Here is a 25,674-nt window from a genome sequence, read left to right as displayed (position 1 = left end):
TGAAGGAGAAAAGTCAGCAGTCAGCAAGCTAAAAGGAAAGGTCAGCAGTGACCTTGCTGCAACATGAGGATAGGGAGTTGAGATTAGTTCTGAAATATCCTGAGAATATGTAGAAAGTATCAAAAGTAGAACCATAGGAATGTAGAAGTAGGCGTAGATGCTGATATGTAAGCTGACCAATCCTGAGCTCAACTTTTGCAATATGTATGAAGCTCATTATTAACTGTATTTAACCCGCCGTACTAATCAATAAAATTGGGCCTGTGATGATCAAACGGATGTCTGGGTCTCCTTCCGTCGACAGATATCGCCATAAAATCACCAAATTTCGGAAATGCACAGACTACAACATGACAGTTTTGCAGCCAGATCACCCTAGTTGGGCCATAGGCAAAATGTGGACAGTAGTCCTTCAAGGGTCAAAAGAGAGTGAATGTGCGAATTATCAGGCTCCAACCGTCGGCACCCCAAGCGGTCGGACCCAACAAAGTGATTAAAAGCGTGCCGAAAGGGAGAAACGCGACCCACCCCAAAGCCTTGCCCACGAGGGTCGCTGATATCCTGACCGGCCATGCAGAAGCCTTTCAGATAGGCCGTTCAGCCGAGTCATACTCAGACCCAATCCTTCGTATGTTAGAAGCTACCTTCCTATCCCTAAACGAATCTAACCCTAACCTAACCGAATCCTGCTGGCTTTGTTATGATGTCAAACCTCCCTTTTACGAAGGAGTCGCTTTAAACACTCCCTTCAGTTACTCCACGGCAGATGCACCCAACCAATGTAGATGGGACACCCCCCGCAAAGGAATCACCCTGAGTCAAGTCACAGGCCAGGGCAGATGCTTTGGCAATGCAACCCTAGCTAGGCAGAAAGGCAACGTCTGCACCAAAGTTGTCAAACCCAACAGGAAAAACAACAAGTGGGTAGTCCCATCCACATCTGGGATGTGGGTTTGCCAGCGATCTGGAGTGAGTCCCTATCTGTTCCTTGCCAAATTTGATGACTCTAACAACTTTTGTGTCCAAGTTCTGATTGTTCCTAGGGTCCTGTACCACGCAGATGAAGAAGTGTGCCACCTTTTTGAGGAACCCAGCCGGCTCCACAAAAGAGAAATAGTAACAGGTATAACTGTCGCAATGCTGCTGAGCCTAGGAGCAGCCGGGACGGCCACAGGAGTCTCAGCCTTAGCGACACAGCACCAAGGACTGTCACAGGTGCAGGCAACAATTGACGAGGACCTGCAGAGGATCGAGAAATCCATCTCCTTTCTAGAGAAGTCAAGTCTCCTCACTCTCAGAAGTAGTCTTGCAGAACAGGTGAGGACTAGACCTCCTGTTCATGCAGCAAGGGGGCCTGTGTGCTGCCTTGAAGGAGGAGTGCTGCTTCTATGCAGACCACATGGGAGTCATGAGAGACTCCATGGCAGAACTCCGAAACAGACTGGCTCGAAGACAGAAGGACAGGGAAGCCCAACAGGGTTGGTTCGAGTCCTGGTTCAATCGATCACCATGGCTGACCACCCTAATTTCTACCCTCATAAGTCCATTGGCAATGCTACTTTTAGCTGTCACCTTCGGACCATGCCTGCTGAACAAGCTAGTCTCATTCATTCAGACCCGCCTAGAGCGGGCCAACATCCTGTTCATAGGCTGGCAACAAATGCTGTGAATTTGACCAGGGAACACTGCCAGTTACAAGGTTTTCTACCCAGGTTTACCAAACCCTTTCTTTGTCAACAACCTCATGCCTCATTTCAGTACCTATGTATATGACTACTTCGTTCATTTGTGAAAAAGGGGGGGAGATGTAGTAGATAGGATCAGGCGCTCAGAAAATCTCACGATGTCATGGAAAGCAGCAGGATTCCTCTCCCGCTAACGCCTAGTGATAAGGGATCACCCAAGAATGTAGTCCCCCCTAACATTAATAACTTTTGATTCCTTATTAACCAATTACAGTAAGGTAAGACCCCCTGACGTAGAGAAAAACCTTCCCGAGTATAAAACCCGATGAGATGAGACAATAAAGGCCTTTGGACCGTCCACCATACTGGTGCCTGCGTGTGTTCTTGGCCCGAGTGACCCTGGAGAGTTTGGGTCGCCGTGCCGTTTCCTCAGAACCAGGTCGCCTTGCCTTGCATCAGAAGGCAACAGAGGAGACAAAATAAAACATCCCTGCAGCTTCTTCCTAAAGCAGTTGAGCCTGGGGATGCAGCTGAAGCAAGTAAGTGGAGGCTACACTTGTGGTGGTCCTTTTTGACCACTTACTTGCCCTTTGCACAATATTGCAATCAGAGTGGGGGGCTGTTCTCCTTGCATCTGAGTGGAAGCTTGCATTAGGCTTTATTTCTGTTTCCTAAAGAAAAATACAGAGGCATGAAGTGTCTTGCCCATGGCCTCACTGAGTCAGTAACAGAATAGCAGCTTCCCACTTTCACCTCTAAATTATTTCAAAGTAGAAAACTCTATCTTGCAAAGTACACTGGGGCTTCAGACTCTCTCCTGGAGAGCAGCCTCCAGGGAAGGTAAGTCCAAAAGAATGCTTTTCAACCAGGCTGCAACCTAGAAGAAACAAAATTCAATTCCTTCTGATGTAAACATCAGAGGTCCTTCTCCTGCCACTCCCTGCTGAGGAGCTGGCGCTGTAGAGCTGTGCTGGAGCCCTAGGCCGGGCTTCTGTTGTAGCCCCAGGAGCAAGCAGTGTTCCGAAATGAATCCCGGCGGAGGGGCTCTGCCTGCAGGGCTGTGAGCGCTGCCTGAGCGTGGCTGCAGTGCCCTCAGGAGGCAGCACTCAGCCCGAGAGCATCACGCAGGGTTATCTGCACTTTCTTTGGGAACTTCCTCTGCCTGCCTGTGCAACAGAACAAAAGCAAAGCAATGCTGGCTTTTTCTTGTTTCTTAGGAGAAGCATCACTGCAGTTTGCTTTTAAGCTAGAAGAGAGTAGACTTAGATTAGATATTAGGGAGATTTTTTTTTTTTTTAATGAAGGGAATGAAAAGCTGGCAGGATTTGCCCAGAGAGCTGTAGTTGGTCTATCCTTGAAGGTGTTCAAGGCCAGTTTACATGGGGCTCTGAGGAACCTGATCTAGATGAAGATGTCCCTGCTCACAGGGTTTGGACTAGATGGTGCTTAAAGGTGCTTTCCAACCCAAACTCTCTAGGTTTCTGTGATTCTGTGATCCCTGTCCCATGTTAGTGTGCCATTGTTATACTTGAAGTTCTTTGGGATAACAAAGAGATTTTACCCAGCTCCAGCAACTTTTCTGGCCCTTTCCATTGTCACCCTGTCCAGCACTCTCCACTTACAAGCTACTCTTTGGTGCCTGCAGACTTTAGCCTACCACCTGTCAATAGCACAGCTCCTAGTGTGCAGAGGAATCTGCCTGGTAGTGCCATGAAGAAATCGGTTGTGAGAAAGCAGGACACCGTGCCCTTACTGCCCAGTACATCCACCCTCCATGGGGATGGCAGCTTCCCACGCAGCTCCTCAGGTAAGCCTGCTCCGTGGCAGCTTTTTCCTGCATGGGTTTGTCTTTGCACAAGGAGCACAAACTGCCTCTTGCCTCAGCCAGCACAGCTGGGATCTTGGGTCCATAGCCTGTCCTGAGAATGAACAGCAAATCTACTATTGAGTTACTTCAAAAGTTGATAGTCCAGAATATTTGAAGTCAATGGAAACAGAGGTGCTGTCAGGTGTAAAGGGTCAGGTATGGCTGTTCCCTGGGGATTGAGCCAGGCCCAGCAGGGCTGGGTTGTTCAGGCTTAGCTTGGTGCTGTCACAAGGCAGCTGCAGGTCTTTAATCAGGGAACTGCAGAGTGCCCCTGTCCTCAGGGCTGGGGGATATGAGGGCGCTGAGACAAAAGAGGCCCCTGAGGGGTTCCCTCCTGGGCTGGCCAGTCCTGCTGTGGGCACTGTCTGGCAGGGAGTGGGAGCTCTGTGGCCTCAGGAACCTGCCAGTGGCAGTGGCACCTGTGGCTCTTGGGAGCTGGCACTGTGGGGGCAATTGTCAGGTTCAGCCTGGAGCTGTGCTCAGCTGGGGGAGGCTGGGAGCAAGCAAGGAGCCTCAGGATCCAGCCAGCAGGGAAGTCTCTGAGGCAGTGGCAGTGTGTGCCACACGGAGCCCTGGCTGGGCGATGGGGCTGCAGGCCGCGCCATGGCGGGTGCCGTGCCTGGGGTTGCAGCGCCCATGGCCTACCCTCTCCTAACAGTGACCCCACAGACGGCCACTGGCGCCAAGCGCCGAGAGGAGCTGCTCTGTGGGCGTGGGCAGAAGGACAGAGCCTCTTCAGACCCACAGCAGTCCTTGCAGGAGGCACTCTCCATGCTGGGCAGCGATGACTGGTAAGAAAGGCCCCATTCCCTCTGTGTCCCTCTGAGTGTTAAGGTCAGTCAGAAGCATGTCTTGCTCGTGCCTTGGAGCTCTGAAACCCCAGAGGGCCAAAGGGCACTGATGATACCCCTGCAGAGCAGGGAGAGCATAAAAATTGGAGAGCAGCCTTTTCTTGGCCTTGCTCTGCAGCAGTGCTGCAGCAGACCCGTGCTGTTTCCTGGCTTTACCTGCTGCTCCGTGGAGCTGCAAAGGAAATGTTGTGGGAAGAGAGAAAGCTGTGGGATGAGATGATTTGCTGGCTGAAGGCAGAAGCAGGATGGCAGCAGTTTTGGGTGTAGAGATTTGGGTGCCTTGGGCCACTGGCCCAGTGGGGCTGAGCAAGATTCGTCTCTGCTCCCACTGCTGACAACAATGGCAGGGACTCCTGCATGTGAGTCCCAGGAGCAGCTCCAGGGAGCTCCTCTTTTTGAAAAATTGACTGAGTTGTGCTTTCAAGTCCATCAGCCTGCCATTACTCCTGAAGGGCTCATGGCAGAAGAGAAGGAAAAAGAAATAAAATCCTCTAGGGATCTTGCATTTTGGAGTTCAACTCTTCCTTTTCACTGCTTCGTATGGGCCTGAGATGTTTTGTCAACAATGTGTCCCAAAATTCTACACAGACAGAAGGAAGCCCAGAGGTGATAACCCTACAAGTATGAGGTGATATTGGTTATCTTTTTGATGTCTGGGTTAGCATCCACTCACTAGTGGATGCTTTATTCTCACAGGGATAAGCATGAAAATTCAGCCACGATGCATCTCCTTTGCTTTGCCCTTTCTCTTCTGCTTTCTCTTCCCCATTTCTCTTTGGTGCCCTGTGAGGTGCAGACAGTTGCTGCAGGTGTGGGGGTCCTGATGACAGTCAAGGGTGCCTGTGGGATCAGTTGCCAGCCCTGTGCTGCAGCCCTGATGCCTCATATACCTTCCTGTGGCTGAGGGCTTGCACAAAGCAAGTGCTGAGAGATGGAGTTGTTTGCACCTTTTAAATAACGTTGCTGTTGTGGAGATGGTTTAAGGTAGGAGTGTTGTGGGAAAAGCCAGAGTTTCAACAGTTCTTCCCAGGGGTGGAATCTTAGTCTTTTGGGACATTCTGCTGCTTTTTGGGGAATATGTGAGGTGGAGTGGAGTGGGTGACACTCAGGCCTAGATTGCAGAGTGGAAACTCAGCTCCAGAGTGGCAGTGCAGACTCTCAGGGCTGAACTGCATGCTGGGGCTGACAAAGAAGGAAAATGTCCCATTAACAGCCCCATGGGACTGTGTCTCAGGGACAGGTACAGGGAGGTGACAAGAAACAGAAGCATGGCCCAGCCTCACAGCTTCTAGGAAGCAGTGTCAGAGGGACTTAATAGCAGAGATTTTCAGAAAGGCCACAAATGAGGACTCTGAAAGCCTCTTGGATTTGTGTAAGCTTTTGACAGCCATAGCATCCTGTGGCAATGTGTTCCATGATTTCATTAAGTCCTCCTTGAAAAGTACCTCCCATTGTTTGACTGAGCTGCCAGCCTGATCATTTCAGAGGGTGCTGCCTAGTTCTTGGGTGGAAAGGAATATCAATCTTTTTGGTACTTGCCTTTCAGGGAACCGAAGAAGAAGGGACTCTTCAACATCACACGCCTGGCTGAGTCGCATGCAAAAGTCCTGCTTTGTTGACTTAGTGAGATTTGCTTGGCAGTTACCAGTGAGGTGAGAACATTGTTTTGAATTGTTCCCCATACTTCCATACATGGCTTGTAGAGTAGATATGTGCTTGTTCATCTCTATGTGTGCTCAGGGACTGAATTAATTTCTGGTTTTAGACCTTCTACTTCTAATGTCTGTCAGCTATCTGTTGGAATCTCTGTGTACATGCAGCTGTATTTACTGGCAGGTCGGGTATCTGGCACTTATCTTTGAGTGTGGTGCCATTATAATGCAAGGCAGAAACTGAGACACTAATGGCATTATATGCCAGAGTCCCAGTCTCTGCCCAAGCTGTAATTCAACACTGCAAATGAGTCTGTAGACCTGAGCCTGTGTTTTCTGTTTCCTGTCTGAGTGCTTCAGCTACAGGTGTTGCTTTTTTGAACAGGAGCACCTGACTTTATTTTTATGACTTGTGCCTTTAGGGTTTGAAAGCATCCCTTGCTTTAATATCCTTCTTTGTTTTTCAAATCCAAGGGCCTAAAATCAAAGCAGTTGACATTATAGAAGGGTTAAGTAGAATACTTTAGTGAAACATATTTTTTATGCCTGCAGTAAGCAGGTGAGAGGCCAGAAATTGGTGCCAGAGTAAGTGCCTTTCTGTGCTTGGGCTCTTCTGCTCTTCCTGTGCTTTTATGTTCCTCTATACACAGCGGGACATGCTGTGATTTCCTGGGAGTTTTGGCTAAGGAAACTGGTTTTCTATTCAAGGTGATTCTTATGTTTCCCCTCATGACTTCCCCAGGTGACCAACCTCTAGTCCAAGGTGTCCTGCTCTGCAATCATCACTCTGGGAGAGCTCTTTGGAATCTTGAAGAAGGACATGGACTCCGAGGCTGATGAGATTGCTGGGGTCCTTCTCCCCATGGTGTGGAACTCCCCAAGTTTATTCAGAAGGCAGCCTGTCAGAGCCTGGGGATGATGGTAGAGAACGTGACTCCTGCACAAGCAATGACTGCCCTCATGGACAGGGGAGTCAAGTAGGTTCTTCTTCTTTTAGTGCTATCCTTCACCTTCCAGTGTGCACGTGGGGGAAGGGATCCGAGAGAGAGAATGGGAATGCTTGGAAGGAAGGGTCCTGTATCCTGCATCTTTTGTGAACTCAGGGACTCGATTCTCCGATCAATCTCATTTCTTTCCTCTTGCCACCTATTTCTGCCCTTCCACAGCCCATTAGGTCACAAAATCACAGAATATGGAGAGTTGGAAAGGGCCCATCAGGACCATCCAGTCCAGCTCCTGGCCTTGCACAGAACAGCCCAAGGGTCACACTGTGTGCCTGAGATTGTTGTCCAAATGCTTCTTCAACCCTATCAGGCTTGGTGCTGTGACCACTGCCCTGGGGAGCCTGTTCCAGTGCCCAACCACCCTCTGGGTGAAAAACCTTTTCCTGATATCCAAACTAAAGCTCCTCTGAGTCAACTTCCTGCTGCTTCTTGGAGTTCTCCCAGTCTGTCAGTTTCCTAGATGTGAATGGTGGGGAAGTGCAAATGCCTGCAAAGGCTAAGGATAGAGCCTTGTGCTTGTGTGGGAAAAGGGACAATTGCAATTGCAGCTGTGAGCACTGTTGCATATTTCACAGCACTAACCACAGATGCCGTGGGGAAAACCAGGTATCCTCATGATGCCATTAACCTGAGAAATAAGGAGGGTCCTTGCTGGGGCGTGGAGCACATGGGGGAGAATATGCTGGGTGTGGCACAGCCTGCACAGCAGGCGCAGCTCCTGCCAAAAGGAGCCTTGTGTGACTGTGCTGGCCTTAGAGCTCGACTTTTTGTTCAAAATGAAGTTTCATGTTGGCTTTGAGATGATGAATCACTTCACAGGCACCTTCACAGGCCAAGTGCCATGGGATAGCTGAAGCAAATGCTGCCCTAAGTGTCGGTGCTGGGCCTGATAGTTCTCAAGAGACAGTCTCTAGAACAGGACAACCAGGCTAAACTGACTGCCACCCTCTCCTCAGCTTTAGAATAGGGTAAAACACTCAGACATACCCCTTGCTAAACTTTACAAAAGAAACAAGCTGCATTGCTGGATATTCCACAACTTCACTTCAAAACCCCAGAGTGTGGTTTCCCTGCATTTGTTTTATCCCAGAGGTCTGCAGATGTGGGGAGAAGCGGGTGGAAAGAGCCTTATTCTGCTGCAGCTCTGTGTAGTGGGTGCCCTCTGATGGGTCAGCATGAATTTTCCTTAATTTCTAAATTATTCATATGGGATCTATTACTTGAATCTTTCTCCGAGTAAATTTTGGGAAAGAAATGGAATATCAGCTAGTGCAGGGAGACTGAATTCTTCCCTCTTCCGTGCAGGCAGGCCTTCTGTACAATGTTAACTTAGTATTTATCTGAGGACTGAACCTTCTGCAGGTGTCTGAAGCTGCAGGGAGAGCCCAGGCTCCTTTCCCCAGCAAGGGCAGGGAGCAGGCTCTGGCCAAGGCCACCGCTGCTGCTGCTCTTTGTCCCTGTGCCCAGGGTTTGCTCTCTTCTTCCCAGGAGACGCCATGTCCAGGTGTGGAAGCGTGTGGCCAAACTCCTTCTGTTCCTGATGGAGAAAATGGGAGTCACCCAGCTCGCAGGCACCCCCAGGGCTGAGAGGCTGGCACACGTGGCAGGGAAGCTTGCTCAGGACTGTCACAAGGACACAAGGTAACGATCCCCCTTTCACCTCCAAAACCAGGAAAACCATTTTGTGTTTGGCTTTAAAGGTAAAAGCACAAAAGAGTGGAAACTCAGGCAAATAATAAGTGACCTCACTGTGTGGCTAAGGGTCATAGAATCATGGAATATGCTGTGCTGGAAGGGACCCATCAGGGTCATCCAGTCCATCTCCTGGCCATGTGCAGAGCACCCCAAGAGTCACTCCATGCGCCTGAGAACATTGTCCAAATGTTTCTTGAGCTCTGTCAGGCTTGATGCTGCGACTGCTGCTCTGGGTTTCCTGGGGAAATGGCTGTACTGGGTAACCTGAGGTTGGCCAGCAAGAAGGACCATTGCCAACTTCTTGTGACTTGAAGGATTCTTTACTGAGATCAAAAGAGATCAGATTAGCCTGTCTAACAGTTTTGATTGCACAAGACAAAGCCAAAGTGTTGGCTAATGTCCATCACTGAAGGATCCCACACATCTATTTCACATTAACTTAAGACTTCCCTAGAAATATTTCAGAGGTCTTTAGGCTACATATTCAGTCTTTCTAAGCCACTTCTGCAGATTTCTAGAATGCTGTTTTCTGTGGCTCAGTGACATCCAAATTTCTTGTTGAAGAAAACTGTGGTTTCCTACCAGCAAAATCACCCTAAACCACCAAAATCCCCTTACTTTGATGATGAAATTCCCATTAATAGCTGCCAAGAACACCAGAACAACTAGCTGTCCCTGTGCATACATCTAGTATAGAATAATCAAAAGCAAGGAGGGGGTGTCTTGTCCTGGCTTCCCTGATATTGAAGTGAAGGGAGACGACCATCCGATTGATGCATCGAACTCCAATTTATTGATCGATCAGCCACTTTATATAACAGTGTTAATTAACTTCCTGCATATTGCAAAATCCAAGCTCACGATAGGTTAACAGAGAAAACTCTAACCACTCCTTTTGTTTTACAATGTTTATTAAAAACAGGACTAGCGTTCCCACTGTGATATGAAAGGTTCCCAAAACTTCCATATCTGTTCCCAGGGAGCTATCTTTTCCCAGAGAGCCCAGGGACAGAGTGTTTAGCTTGTTATGGGAAGACTGTCTGAGAACATTATTGTTCATAAAGTGATGCTTGAGAGAGCCTAATTGTTTATAGAATCAAGCTTGGGAACTGCTTTACAACTACCTTTTTACTTTTCTCTCAACTGTATGCCTTCATGGCCTTTTTCTTTAAGCCATGCTTGAACCAGACTCTCCATACCCTGACAGTTAAAGAAAGGTAAATTTCTGTGCAATGGCAGCAGGACGCTGCTAATAGTCTGTGACAGCAAAGTAGATTTGTTTGCTTATTCTCTGGGATCCTTTGATCCCACAGAAGCACACCCCCAGTTTCAGAGAGAAATGGGAAATGGTATTTTTCTCTTGCCCTACATTCTCCTTCTCCCTCTTGTGTTCGGCTGACAACACTGTGCAGTGTCAAGTGAGGTAAATCTCCCTCTTTGCTGAGTAGGTAGTGCCTTCTCATGCAGGCATTGCACCTGATGAGTTTAAGGCATCAGCCTCTTCTGTTAAAACTCTTCCTTTGTTCACTTTTCTTTTGTTTCCTTCCTTCCATCCTCCCTTCGTGGGGTTTCTCTGTGTCTTTGTAGGGGATGGAAAACCAGAAGGCTGAATGCCCATCTGTAAAGGAGCCAGTGAAGGAGAGGAACGATGGCTCAAAGGAGCCCCAGTCCCCATTGCCTTCTAGCAAATGGTACAGAGCACTTTTGTCAGATGTAACAAAGCACATGACAAGCTCTACATGCCTCTTCCACAGGAAAATCTTTCTGCTGTAGATGACAAGTGCCAGAGATTGTTTCCTTTCTCTACAAATGCTCTAGGATAAAAAATGTCTCCTTCTGCATTGTGTTGAACACAACTTCTCTAGAGGGCTTTCCACAAAAATTGGGCAACAAAAAGATACCCATTGGCTGCAGCTCAGATGATCCAGTGCAGTGGCAAGGGCAGTGCTGTGCAGGTTAGGAGAGGCCAGAGTTTCTGCTGCCTGACTTGAGACAAGTAAATTCAAACAGGTTTTTTTTTTATCCAAGTGGAATGATAAATAAAACACCCTTTTTAGATGGGTGTTTTGATGAGAAGTCCCAGTCTAAAAGCAAGATGCCATTCCCCAAACAAGCAGTTCCCATCCATGTGGTTTGGCTTGGCTGAATCATGGTTTTCTTACCCTCAAACAGTGCCAAGTTTGAGTAGTAAGGAGCAAGTCAATTCCTGAGCCATTTTGGTCAACAGATGTTTCAATGTGGGCTTTTATCTTGGTATTCCTTTCCTTCATAGAGTTTGCTTGATGGACAGCATGTTAGGTTTATTTTCCCCTGTGCTGCAATTATCATTTAAGACAGGAATTTGGTCCTTGGTGTCTCTTCATGCCACTGGCAGACCTACTTCTCCTCTGATAAGAGAGAGAATTTATTGAGCTCTGTCCTGCTCAGCGGTAGCAGGAAAGTGACCACATGCCTCAGTAGCATGGCTAGCATTTTCCTGTGCTCATGGAAGAGACAGGTTGATCCAAGGGGATTATTCCCAGAGGGTTTGTTAAGCTTTGCATCTAGTCTCTAGAGAAGAAAAGGAAATGTGAGCATAGTCGTGGGATGTCTGGCTTCCGCTTCTATCTCTGTTACTGATTTTCTGGATCCTTCAGATATATCCCTGTTCACCTGTTCAGATGCATCTGAACTACTTTTCCAGATTGTCATGCCTGGTTGTAGAGACACTTCTCCAGAGTGATGAGTTTCCTTACTATAGGACACACACATGCCATATGAGGAGGCATTTAAACTTGGAAGTAGTGTCTTCCTTTCTCCACAAAGCAATGTGACCTATGTGCCTTGGAAGGCATCTGAAGATAGATCAGATGCATCTCATCATTGGTTTTCCTGAGTGAGCAGTGGTGAGAATGTCACTTGCAGATTGTCTCCCGTAATAATTGTCATGAGGTCCACGTTGTTCTTCAGAGCTTCATGATTTTCTAGCTTGAAGTCATTAGGAAAGCTTGTCAGGATGTTTGGCTCACAATTAACTGAAGGTATTATGGGCAACAGCTCCTAATTTGGTTTTGTTTTCCAGGGTGAAGTCTGCCCCTGGTGGACACCTCCTCCACTGTGCAAAAGCCCAGATCACATTACCTGCAGCTGTGGAAGGAAGGGAGTCACTCCAGAAGCTTTACCACCTCCTGGAAGCCAAGGGGTTTCAGACACGGATGGAAGGAGTGGCACTTCTCCTAGACCTGTGCAAATCCAGCCCCCAGCTGATCTCCACTAACATTGTCCAAGTATGTAGGGTATCTTCATTTTTCCTTTCCTTTTGCTCCTTTCCCAAGCCTGCAGAAGAAAGTTAATTCAGTGTGTCTTGGCACTACATCCTGGCTTTTTGGGACTGGCTAGTCCCTCTTACCCAGAAAAAATTTAATTCAGGTCCAGGCTTCAGGACAAGTTATTTCAGTCCAGCTGTATTTGTCTGACAGGTGCCTATTGCTGCCATTTATCAGATGATGGCAGAATTTTCTGCTGATGTAACTGCTGCTGTCTCCTACTGCTAGTTGGGTGAAGTGAAGGGAATCCAGCCATTGAAAGCCTGGCAATTATTCTCTACACAAAAAATAGTTTTTCATGGGGAAGAGAAGCTTCAGGCTGGGTTGGTTTAAACGAAATGTTTTTAAAAGGGTACTTCTGTAAACTCCATCTTGTCTTGCTCAGGCAAAACTCTGGCTACTCATTTCCAACCTCATCCCTATTCCTCTTGGTAAAGATGGTGCTCACTCTTCTTGGGGGGGGTGCTATTTTTCTTTGGAAAAGGAGGAAAACAGCTAAGGACAGATCTATCCTTTCTCTTCCCAGTAGCTGTTTTTTATCCCTTTCCAGAAAATGGTGCCTGATAATGTGGCTGTCAAGGGACTGAACCTGCTCTAATGAGAGCTGTACAGCACATTACATTTCAGAAATCCACCTGTTAGAGAAATGGTCTGGATCCTGGAAGAGTTGATCAGAGGCCTGTCCTTCTCTAGACACAGGTTCTGAGACAAACAAAATAAAGCTTAAATTTCCTCCAGCCATAGTTTTGATAAAATCATAACTGCCCTCAGTACTTGAGGCAATTATATAGAAGAATGGGCACGGTAAATATCTGCTTCCATACTTGTAAAGCAAAGGTAGACTTTTACAGTAATAAATGGAATTGATTTAATGATTTATAGATGGAGAGAAATATCATAGGAACTTTTCTGTCCCCAACCAAACCTCTTAAAAACGGGAGAAAATCTTTCCAGCAGCATCAGATTGAGCAACCATTCCAGTGAGTGGCCCACAGGAAAACAGTGAAATTGTGCAAGCAAGGGCTGACCTGACAGAAAGGATCACTTTCATCTTCTATATTGCCAAGTGCTCATTTCTACATCCTCTCTTCAAACGAGGTCATTTTAATCCAGCTTTCATGTTGTTTGTTCTCTTCACAGATTTTTGATTATTTTGTCCTGAGAATAAATGACACCCACAAGAGAGTGAAGGAGAAAGCACTGGACGTGCTGGCAGAAATCATAGGACTCCTGGAAGGTGCCCTGAACCCGGTGATGAACTGTTTGGTGGAAGGGATAACAAGGAACCTGAACGCAAAGGATTCCGGGGTTCATGCTGCAGCTGTGAAGGCACTGGACAAATCTGTTACTCATTTAGGTAAGGCTAAGCCCTGACATGGACTCTTCTCAACTGTGTCTCTGTCTGTCCCACACAAGAGAGCGCTGAGTGCCTTGGGAGCTGTTGTCTGTGGAACGCTCCAGCTGACACCCACCAGAAGCTGTGCTGGTGCAGTCCTTATGTACCAGTCCCCAACAGGCTGGAATGTGCAGCAGCATTTCCCAACAGTCCCAGGCTCCCTTGGCTCTGTGCTGCTGGTCTGAAGAGCAAGTCGTGGACTAGAACTTTGCTACAGTTCAGAGACAAAGGGGTTTTGGAGTTTGCTTGGGCCCCATCTGACTTCCCAAATGAACAGCTTTCCTGCTGGTATGAAGGGACACAGGCCCATCAGAGCTTCTGCAGAGTAGCCACCTGGAAGGCTCTACATTAGAGGCATTAGCTGCCTATTTCCCACTTTTCTTCTTTGTCTTCTTTTTCCAAAGACGAACTGGTGATTCACCAAGTTAATTTCTTTAGAACAAACAGGTCTCAATCCAGCTGTCAATGATGCCTTGTTCCAGATGTTGTTTTGCATGGGGCAAGATGGCAACAGCAAATACCTGCATAGGCAAGGGCTGCTGTAAATTCCTTTGCCACACAGATTTATGTCAGCTCTGAAAATGCCACACTGGGGGAATACACCTGAAAAATGGAGTGTTGAAGAGGCAGGTCTTCAAGGGGAGTTTCCACTTTCTCTACCTCAGCTGCTCTGTGAACTGACAAACTGCCTGACTCAGTGCCTTTCTGTGTCCCAATATGGGTTTCTTCCTTTTTGCTCTGGGATGCAAAACCTTTTCAGTGCTTCCATGTGATTGAACTGTTGAGGTCCCTGATGTGAAATATTTTAACATAGCTCCTGGTACAGCAGACAACTTTGGATTTACAAATGTGAAAGGAGAGCTTTTCTTTTGGAATTTAAAACTCTGCCAAGTAGGCTGGAAGGAAAGACAAAAAGGATTCAAAAATAAGCAGAAGTTTATTTTATTGTATAAAATGGGGTTGCTCCTCCTCTTTTCCTCCTCCTCACTCTCCTTTCTGCTATGACCTCACACAAGTGAGCAGAAACGTGTGTTTCACTTGTAGATGAAGTGTCACTGATGAAAGAGCTCAGCCACCAATGGAGCAAACTGAGTGGCCAAGCCCTGCTGGATGTCACAGAGCATATCACAGGTATGGCCTCCCCTTCTAAGGCAAGAGGTCTCTGAGGGAGTATTGACAGGGAATGCCTGTGAACAGGCAGCAGACTAGCTCCTCCTAATCAGGAGGGGCTGAGCTTGTCCCTGCTGCCCAATAGCCAAGGCAGGTGGATTTGGCAGGTTTTCCCTGGTTGCTGCAGAGCTGGGCAGCATCTGAGATGGGGGCAGCGCTCAGCCTCAGGGCTGAGCTCTCACTGGGGCATCTCAGAACCCACCTGCAGGAGAGGGAGGGGCTAAAAATACCCCAGCTGGCTCCTCTCTTGGAAGCCTGAGGATGTCTGTGGTCCTTAAGGGAAAATGGTGGCAAAAGCTGTTTCAGGGAATTGGTTTGTTTTGTTCTCACAGAATCCTTGTTTTTCTCCTGCAAAGTTTTGAAGCTGAAGAGCTGGCAGAGCCAGGGGGTCACAGCTCAGGTCAAAACTCAACACAGGTCATAGAGGCACAGATTTAGTGCAAGGCAGGCTTTGGGGGCACGGGGGCAGAAGCAGAGTGCTGGGGCTCCCTGCCTGTGCTGTCCAAGTGGCACTGGACTGAGCAGTTCAGGGTGTGCAAACTGTGTCTTCCTGTGTCTGCACTGTCCAAAGTGCTACAAATGCAGCTGATAATTGATTCCTCAGAGGAGCTTGCTATGTCAGCAGTAGCCAAGGAATGGAAAAATTATAATCTCAATAGATAGTAGAGAAGATAACTGATAGCCTTGCATGAACTGGGGCTAAATCCACTGCTAATTATGCCAACATCTTTAAATGCAAGGTGTAATACACTTGGTGTCTTCACTGGGAATCTCAAAAGGGCATGTTCAATGATTAGGATGTCAAAGGCCCTTTAAAGAACATTTGAGTAAAGTAGATCTCCAGCAATAGGGAATTTAGTTTTGCAGTTATTTTGATCTCTTTTTCAAAGAAAGGAATTAAGCATAAATTAGGACTGCTTTAGAAAGAGCAGATGTTCTCTCTGAGATTTAGTAGGAACAGACAGCTGTTCCTTCCTCATGTTCCGTAGTCACCAATTTCTTAAATGACATTTAAATTCAAATGAACTCCCAATATAAAATGGGTACCATAACCCTTTTTCTGCTTAGCAGAATTGGTTTGGGGTACTTTCAGGAGATGTTTCAGTGTTGAATTGTCACATTAAGGTGCTGGTGGATTAACATCATAGAGAAAATGAAGTCTCTTCCACCACAGAATAATAAATGGCTACTGCATAACATTTTGCCTGATCAGAAAATAAGAACGGTCTCCAGAGCATATTTCAGCTTTTGGTCTCTCAGCCAAATCTGCCATGCAAGAAACCTGTTGGTAGTCAATTTTTGTCTGTGTTTGATATAGTTCAGAAAATGAGCAGAGAGCAGATTTCAGAGACAATGATGTTAGGGAACACTTGTGTTTTGGTTAAATTTCAGTCCCCTGTGTATTATTTTTCTCTCTCTATTGCCCCTATTTCAGTGGACATGATAAGGGAAAATGCTATTAACATTGAGAGGGGAAATGCCATAAAAATGTGGAGATGCTCAAATGCCAGGGCAATGGGGTCTGAGTAATTCTTTAAGACACCCTGAGGTTTGCCACAGCTCTTTGCTGGAAGTCACAAAAGCATTCTGCTAAAGACACCAGCTAGTCACTGATCTTTCTCATCCAGCTGTCAAGCAGCAGCCATCTCTGGTGGGCTGGAGTTTTGAAGTGTATTCTAATACTGCCCTTTGCTGTGTGCCACAGATCAAAAGCCAGATAAGACTTTTGCCTCTTGTCATCAAAGTTACAAAAATGGAATAATCTCTTTTATTAGAAATCTCTCAATTGCCTCTCTAGGGCGCATTTCCAAATCTTCTGTGTGGGTTTAGACAACTTAATGGAAAAAAAGGAAGTTTGACATTTCAGTCGTTGTTCACGCCGAAACAGATTGTGAAATGATTTAGTAAAGGTACAAAATCTGCCACAGGCTCTGGTTGGAGAAATTAGTCCTGAGGGGTTGGTGGTTCTGTTTCAAGGATGATCAGCTGCAATGCCCATTTCTGGGTAATGGGGCTCTGAGTGCTGTTTCACTGATCTTGGCCAGAGAGGCTCCCAAGAAGCAAAAGCAGAGGTAGATCCTTGTTTGCATCGAGGCTGGTGGGTAGGGAGCTGTGTGTCTGTCCCGGCAGTGCTTGTGGAATGGTTTTATGCCAGGAGCCCTGAAATGGTGCAGCGCTACGCCCTGCCCGTGCTCTGGTCCTGCCTGGAGAACAAGGTGCTGCCTGTGTGAAGCGCCAACGTCTGCGCTGTGGTCACCAAGCTGGCCTGTGCCCTCTGCAAGGTGATGAGCACCCAGCTGATCAAGTGTGCTGACAGCAAGCCTCCACAGGTGCAGCAAAACCTCTCCAGCCTTTTGGGCTGGTGAAGGTTTGATGTTCTCCAGAAAGCTGACCAAGTGCTGAGTTGGACACCACCGGATGTGACATTTTAGCTGTGCTGAAAATGATAAAACACTAAGGAAGGGCGTGCATCTGCCCCCGCTTTGCCCATCACCCTTCCTAGTCATGGCATGGGGGGCCTGAAGCAACTCCAGACTGAGGACAAGTTGAAGACCAAGCATGGATCAGCTTCACACAGAGGTGAGGTGGGAGCCTGGCGGCTCTCTGCTGGGAAGAAGGGTCTTGTGGCAGCCCAGAGAGGTGTGCACATTGCCAAGGAACAGTTGTGCCCTGCATGTGTCCCCTGCAAGGAGCTGTGCTGCTGCCAGTGCCCCTAGAGCTGTAGGGCTGCTGAGCTGTGGGGAAGGGAGAGGAGCAGGAGGGTGCATGTGCATCTGAGGCATTCCTGGAGAGCACAGGGCTCTGGGCTCCCTGCTGTCCCAGGGCAGCCCAGAGACCAGGCTGTTCTTGTGGTATCTTTTGGGAAGTGGGGCAGGGTTTTGCCCTGGCCTGCTTCAAGTTTCTGCCATCAGGGGCATGTTTCCCTGCGCAACTATTTATAAATTTCCAGGATATGTATCCCATGAAACATGTACCTTTAGCTGCTTTAGGTTTACATTGCAGCCTCTGTTACACTTTGTGTTTCCACTTTGCAGGCCTGACTGGCTACACTCTTTACCAAGAAGCCTTCTCTGCACGCTTCCTGTTGTCTCTTCACCAGGAAGTCCTTGCATCCTGTTGGAAGAGCTGTCATTCCTCCAAGCACAGGAAGAAGCTGCCGCCTGTGTGAAGACTGAAGATTAGAATTTATATGTTAGGCTTTACAATTGCAGGTGTACCTATGTTCAGATTTTTAGAATTGTAGTTTTGAATAACTGTGTTTTCATTGTATCTTGAAATTTTGATTACTTATTTTTAATTGTATTTTTCTTTGATGATTTAAAAAAGTTAAATAAATGTGGCATTCACATTCTCTAAACAGAGAGAGAGAGAGAATTCTCTCTCAGAGGATTTTTGCTGGAGAAGCACAAAGAGAAGAAGAGGAAACATTTTTTATCTCTGCTTGCTGCTCCTGTTGTTTTGCACATGTGGAATGTGTTAGAAAGATTGTTTACTTGAATTGAGTTTCTAATTGGATTCCGGTGACGGTGGTTCATATTAATTGGCCTATTGGGTCAATGCTGTATCCTGGCTGTCTCCAGACAGTCACAGGTTTTTCTTTAGTATTATTTGTAGTATAGTGTTCTTTAATATAGTATAGTATAATAGAATATCATGTACTTTTAATAAAGCAATTGTTTAGCCTTCTGAATCAATGGAGTCTATGCCAATCATTCTCTGGTTGGGGGTGCCCTGCTTTTCGATAAATAAATAAAATTGAAATGAACCAAAAGGAGAATGTGAGACCAGGACCTGCTAGCCTAGAGGTTATGGGAGTGCAGCTCACTCGATGTGACAGTGTCTCACCACATGCTTTCCTCATTGGGCCGCTCTGCTTCCTCTTCCACCATGGCTTCTTTGTGTCATTTGTGCTGCTCTTTGTTACTTGGCATTACAATGGGACCACCTGTTCACATGTTTGGGGGACAATGGACCCAAAAGATCCTGTCCAGTCAAAAGTTTTCCTTGTAGATTTATTCTGTGCTCACCAAAGGCCTGAGCAAAGAAACCAAGAGGAGTGTGCCCAAATGGCAAAGCTTTGCTCCTTTTCCATCTCACACAGATCTGGCTCACAGGTGTCTTCAATCACAATTTCATAGGTAAGATGAAGTTGTGTATTTCACTGGAAAATGATGCACAGCTTTGGAAAAGTCACCAGTATGTATATTTACCCAGGACAGCAGTCTAACTGTGTTGTTTGCAACTTGCTTGCTGAGGGATGAGTGGACTGTGAGGCCAATAATGAGTGACAAGGGTTCCTCCAATCTATTTACACTCCACTGGGTGCCATTCAGCCCAGAGCTAGGGGATCATTTGTTCCCATGGACCAGTGCTTGCCAGGGTAATGAATTCCTGCATAGCTGGAACAAGCAATTCTGTATTTCACTCCAGCTATTGGTGGGCTGCATGATCATTGACAATGCTGCCTTTCCAGAAATTATTCTACAGTTTCCTTTCATAGTAATTTGAAGCTTTTATACTTCACATTTCAATTTGCTTTGCCTTAGGAAAACCACTTCTGGGCCCAGAGCATTCTGTAACCTTTTAACAGCAAAATCCTCATGGCTGCCAGCTTCAGATGTTACAGAAGGAACTGCATGTGAATGGGTTAATTGGGTTTTCTGCAGGAAAAACTCTATGTGCCACGTGCCTGCATGTGTTTGCTTAGCTATGGGTCTAGTCCTGGCCTAGTAAAGCCCAGGCAGGGTGGCATGTTGCAGGGAAAACTGCTCCATGAGCTTATGGGGTTGCCATCAGCAGCAGAGTGAATGTGTCCTTTGGGGATTTCTTTGGAGACAAGATTGGGGGCCTGCTCCATGCCACAACAGTCTCTTAGATCTTTCTAAAATATCCTAAAAATGGCTGTGAAACTTCACATCTCCTTACACAGCCAGTGGTTGAAGAGGGACATTTTTGGCCCTCCTCAAAGCTACTGCTCTTGCACACCAAGAAATATGAACATCCATAAACAGCAATGATGCATGATGCATGGTCCTCCTGCCGCTGCTTCAGAGCTCTGCGAAGGGCAGAGCTGGGGATTACCAATGTGAGCACTTAATTAGCATTTCATGCTCCTTCATGATATCCAGATCTCAGAGCTTTTAGTTTCAAAGCAGCCACTGTACTGGCTCTAGGGAAGAAGAGTAAATGGAAAACAGACACTGCCAGCCTTGCAGGGGTGTGGGGGAAAACCTGGAGTGTCTGCATCAAAAGATGAATGGGAAGAGTGTAATTGCCCAAGCCAAAGCTTCATTAGGAGAGCAGGATAAGTTCTTTACTGCATGCTTGCATGAAAATAATTTGGGACCTCCATTCTGTATCTCATGCAGAAAAGAAGGTCTTAATAATACCATGCTACTTAAAAACACAGTGGGATGTAGCTCTGTAGTGGTTCACAATGAAGCAGACTGCCTGCTTTGTCACTGCCAGCCCTGGTGACCCTGCGAGGGACTGTAGTGTATCCCATGCCTGTTTTACCTCCAAGGAAAGCTTGGTTTTGCTTATTAATGTGGAATAAATACGAGAGTAATAAAATGGACAGTTAAGCAGGTCGTTTTGGAGGACAGGCTCTTGGTTTCACACGTCAGTCCTGTACCTTGTCCTCCCAAGGCTTGTCACTCATCATGAAATATTCCAATATAGAAACTCAGCTCTCATGTTACATCTGAATAAAGTTGCATCAGATCATCAAGAATTCTGCAGGCAGGATCAAGACAAAAGCCTTCTGCCTCCCACTTTAAGCTGTCCTGGAATTCTGCAGCCCTTTCTGAAAGCTGCTGTAGGCAGAGAGTTTGTAGTTGTTTTTGTGGCCTTTATGAAAGATATGTGTGTCAGTCTGCAGGGCTCTCCTGGCAGAAATCTGTTTGTCCAAGCCCAGGGATATGGTGCTGGCAGAAGCGGAGCAGCCCTGCTCCCAGCCCGAGAGTCTGTGAGCTGAGCCACACCGGGGAGAAAAGACACTGAGGGGCTCCAGCCCAGCTGCTTCACCTGCCGTGCCCACTCCACGGAGCTCTGCACTGGGAGAAGGTCAATGCTGGACAAGCCACTGAACTTTCATCTGCTGCTGGAACTACTCCATGATAGCTCCTGCTCTTCCTGAAGGAGAACCCAGTGCCATCTTGTAACGCATGTCCTGAGGGGATTTTTCTCTGGAATTTTGGGTCTTTGTTCCAGTGGGGGGACGGTGAGGTCTGACAGTTTGATATCTAGAAGCTACTGGCCTTTTTTCTTGCTTTTCAGGCATTCTGCTTGTTAATAAAGTGCTGTTTTTTTTCCCAAATTTCATCTATTAGTATTCATTTCTTATTGCTGTCAAAGCAGCCCAAGTTGGCACTGGTGCCAGCATGGGCCTGGGAGGCATCCTGCACAGTGTGGAATTTCTGGAGGCAGCAGCCACTTCAGGTCACAGGCCCCTGAAAATCAACACCAGCCCTTTTCCCACAGAAGAAAAGAATTGCTAAGCCAGTCTTACTGGATAACCAAGGAGGCAAAGGGTATGTTAATTAGAAGAGGTTTTTATGACTTAGAGCAAAGGATAAACCCACCTCAAACAAGAAGGTGTTTTTACCAAGAAGAAAGATAGCACAGGCAAACAAGTCAGCAAAGTTACAAGTAGAAAAATGGTCTCAGAATTTCCACTGCAAGAAAACTGGAAAACAACTTCTAGCTTAAACTGTGACATACTAACTTTTAGTGACTGGAGACTAGTAACATAAATATGGTAATTATAGTAGTTATGATAGACTATAGATAATAGTTAAGGTATAAATTGGTTCTATTGTATTAAGATGCTCAGCAAAGAAAAGTATATAATGCATTGTAACCAAAACCAAAGGGTCTCCAGGCCTGCCTACAGCTGGAGCTGACAGCTGTAGGCACAGGCTCTGTCACCCGTGTCACCTGGACTGCTGTAACATCTTGGATGGAATAAACTGCATTTTGGAGAGCTGCTTGGAGTCCTGCATCTCTCATTTTGGCTCTTACAGGAAACGATGGTTCAGTCTGAACTATCTCAGACATGGGCACAGGCTGGGAGAGGAAATCACTGAGAGCACCAGAGCAGAGAAGGACTCTTGGATTCTGCTGGATGAGAGACTGGACCTGACCCAGCGGCGCATGCTGGGAGCCCAGAAAGCCAACTGCATCCTGGGCTGCATCCAAAGCAGCGTGGGCAGCAGGCTGAGGGAGGGGATTCTGCCCCTCTGCTCTGCCCTTGTGAGAGCCCAGCTGCAGTGTTTCATCCAGCTCTTCTGGGGTCCTCAGCACAGGAAAGACACATGGACCTCTGGAGGGCTCCTCCTCCTCCAGAGGAGGCTGTAAAGATGGTGAGAAGAAATGAGCCCCTCTGCTACAAGAACAGGCGGAGAGAGCTGGGCCTGTTCAGCTTGGAGAAGACTCAGGGGGGACTTCATTCCAGCCTTCCAGTACCTGAAAGGGGCTTAGGAAAATGAGGGAGAGGAACTTTTTATGTGAGCATACAATTACAGGACAAGAGGCAGGGGTTTTAAACTGAAAGAGGGCAGGCTTATATTAGATGTTAGAAAGAAATTCTTCACTCAGAGGGTGGTGAGGCACTGCTAGACGTTGCCAAAAGAAGTGGAACTGTTCACTGCCTTACAGCAAGTCTTTAAGCCACTGCCCAAAATTTAAGACTTTGTTGCAAATATTTGACTGCTAACTTTTAAAGTGTTGACCAGAGAGAGCTGGGTACAGCTCTCTGGATACAAGCACAGCTGTTCAGGGAGAAAAAGGCAAGCCGAAGATGTGCTCCCTGGTGATGGGGAAGCAGGGATAGTTTTAGCTGCAGCTTGAATGACAGCTCTGAAGACCCACAGAGCATGCATTCATTCATTCCTTCTGTTCCCTCCGTGTCCCTTTCCAAGATGGATGCCCAGCGGCAGGTGGATCAGAAGCTGGAGGAGAGGGAACACTTACTGCAGAGCAGGATTGGAACAGGAGACAGGGAGCTGGGGCTGCAAACACAGGCCCCGGAAATGAACAAACACAAGGTGAGCAACGTCTTCCTTTCCTCTTGGGCTGTGAGGGGGAGCTTGGGGAGGCAGGGAAGGCTCTGAGCTCTCACTGGCATTACAGAACCTGGTATTCCCTGGTTTTGGATGAGTGTATCAGAAGGCTGAGGAGTCCTGGAGAAAATTATGATTAAAGCACTGGAGACTGATGTTTTGTTTTGGTAAGGAGAAGCAGGTTATATGTTTTTCTGGTAAAGAAAAAGACAGCAGCCTGATGAACTGGGGTGAAAGCTTTTATAGCAAAGATGGGGTAAGCAAAAGGAGATATAGGTGGGGAGTATGAACACTTTTAACAAATTCCTAAGATAGTAAAGTAGGTGTGTTACCAGTAAAATAAGACCAAGTCTTGTGCTGCCTTTGTTGTTAAAGTTTAGTAGAAATGCAGAAATTACATTAAAACAGGCAAAAAGAAAAGCTAGAATATCACTGTGAGGAGAAGCTAGGGAGAATTCAGCAGAGTCACCTGTGCTTAATATGACAATTAGTGTTATTAGGGCATTTGGTTATAAAGTCAGAAGAGAGCTGGTGAAGAGAGAAGATTGTTAGAAATAGGTATCTTGCAGTTCTGTCTAGTTCAGCTATAGAACTGCCTCTGAACAATTTATTAGAGAAGATGTTGAAGCTGGAAGGCTGAAAATACCTTGAGAAGAGATTTGGATGATCACTAGTGTTTTTCTAAGTGATGTGCTTTGCAGCATGCCAAGGTTTGGCTCTGCCCAAAGGAATCTTGAAGCTAAATGATTAAAACTTGTTGATAATAAGGTAATAACAAGGGACTAGAAGCCACTAGAGCTATTCTTCTATGTTTGGTCCTTATATACTGGTTTTCTTTCTCAGGCCATGGATGCAGCCCAGCTTGCAGATGATCTGAAGGCCCAGCTAGAACTGGCTCAGAAGAAGTTACATGATTTTCAGGAAGAGATTGAGGAAAACAGAGTAACTAGAGAGAAAGAGATGTTCAACTTCAAAAGGGCTGAGGTACATATCCTATGCACACTCCTTCAAGATCGGTTTGCCTTGGTGTCCTTCTTGTACATTGAGCTTGCCGAGGGTTTCAGCTGAACTGCTCTTGGTGTCCAGTTTCACTTTGATTTTGGCTTCAGGAGGTCTTGGCTCTTTCAGATTTTGTCCCCTGATAACTGACAATACTTGTAGCATCAGAGAAACATGTTGCCTCTTGGATTATAGAGGATGAAACTATGGGTGGTATGACTTAGCCAGATGCATATCCTCTTTTGTCCCTGAAGAAGCTGATAGAGAATTTACTGCTCCTTCTCTTGGTCTCCTGTTTTTGTGCTGGAAGATATTTCTGGGTTGCGCAGAAGGCTGGAGACCACAAAGAAGCCTGACATGGTTCCCAACTGTGATGAGATCCTGATGGAGGAAAACAAGGATTGCAAGATGAGTACCTGTGTCCCTCAGCTTCCCTTTTTACCTTAGTCAGAAGATGTGCAGACACGCTTCCAGTATCTGACATCTCTCATCTGTACTCTGGCACTGGAGAAACCACATTGTCCTTCTGAGGATTGGAAGGACCTTCATGTTGAGACATCTCTGAGCACAGCAGCTGGGCTGCAGCGCCCCTCACAGCTCTCTGTCAGTGTGTCTGTGTGTCTATGTGTCTGTCCGTGTGTGTGTGTCTGTGTGTGTGTGTGCATGTGTGTGTCTGTGTGCCTGTGTGTCTCTGTGTGTGTCTGTGTGTGTGTGTGTCTGCATGTGTCTGTATGTGTGTGTGTGTGTGTGTGTGTCTATGTGTGAGTCTGTGTGTGTCTGTCTGTGTGTGTCGGTGTGTCTGCCTGTCTGAGTGTGTCTGTCTGTGTGTCTCTGTGTGTGTGTGTGTGTGTGTGTGTGTGTGTGTGTGTGTGTGTGTGTTGCAGGCCTGCCTGACGTGCCCGTGCTGCAGCATGCACAAGAAGGATGCAGTGCTCAACAAGTGCTTCCATGTTTTCTGCTTGGAGTGCGTGTGGCCACGCTATGGCCCCCGGCAGCGCAAGTGCCCCAAGTGCAGCGCGGCTTTCGGGGCCAGCGACTCCCACAGGATCGACATCGGCTGAGGCCTCTGAGCCCCTGCTGCTGCCGAGCCTCCCTCCCTCCCTCTCAGCTTCTGCTGCCTGGGCTGTAGCATCTCCTGGCAGCGGCCTTCAGGGTCTCGAAAGAAACACACTCTTGATCTTGCTTCTGTCCCTTTGGCCCTGTCCCTTTGGTCTTGCCCTCGTTTTTGTGTGTTCTTTGTGCCTGAGAGGAAATTTCCCATCCCTCCCTTTCACACTGCCAAGGTGGGAACGTGCCGCTGCCTTGGTGGGATGGAAGCTGAGCTGCAGCAGAGATCTGTGAGAGCTTCATTTGAGAGCTCTGCTAATTAAATCCCATCAAGGAATGGCACTGCTCCTGGAAAGGAAGAGTTTCTCAATTACCAGGTCCAACAGAGGCCAAGGAAATGAATCTGTAGACTCAGTGGAGCAACTCCTTAGGTACCTGTGATCTTCCTGAGCCTGGGCAAGAACCCCTAAGGGCTGGTGCACTAGGAAACCCTAGCCCCAAACAAACACATCTAAATGTCCAGAAGAGGAGAAAGGAGAGATCTTGGAGACCCTTAGAAATAGCATTCCACTCAGGAGCCCTGGTTGATGTGCTCACCTTCCCCTAGGCTGAGGCATTGCTGTCATTGTCCTTCTCAGAAAAGGGCTTTCAGAATCCCTTTGCTGCAGCTTTACCACAAAGATTAACCGTGTTATGCACAAATTCTTACTAAAGCTATTTTTTGGTTTATTTTTCTTGTTCTCCTGCCTTAGGTACTGTCTGTCTGTTCTCCCTTTCTTTATCCAGTTCTTCAAAACATTTCTCACAAGCTTTAAACTTCAATAGCAGAGACACAATTTCTTCCTTCCTCTCCTTTCAAAATATGCTCAGCTAGAGCAACTTTTGTCCCTCTGGCTGTATCCCCAGTGCCTTATTCCTGACACAACAGGAATAAGGCCCC

The 25,674-nt window shown here is 47.0% G+C and overlaps 1 pseudogene; it reads left to right on the top strand.

The window, feature by feature from the left end:
• Window positions 1–24,748, top strand: part of LOC131571686 (E3 ubiquitin-protein ligase BRE1A-like) — a 49,219-nt pseudogene extending 24,471 nt beyond the window's left edge.
• The last annotated feature ends 926 nt before the right edge of the window (window positions 24,749–25,674 follow it).

Source organism: Ammospiza caudacuta, chromosome Z (genome assembly GCF_027887145.1).
Source record: "Ammospiza caudacuta isolate bAmmCau1 chromosome Z, bAmmCau1.pri, whole genome shotgun sequence".
Lineage (NCBI taxonomy): Eukaryota > Metazoa > Chordata > Aves > Passeriformes > Passerellidae > Ammospiza > Ammospiza caudacuta.
Note: the sequence above shows the minus strand (reverse complement) of the source record. Positions and strands in the feature narration are given on the sequence as shown.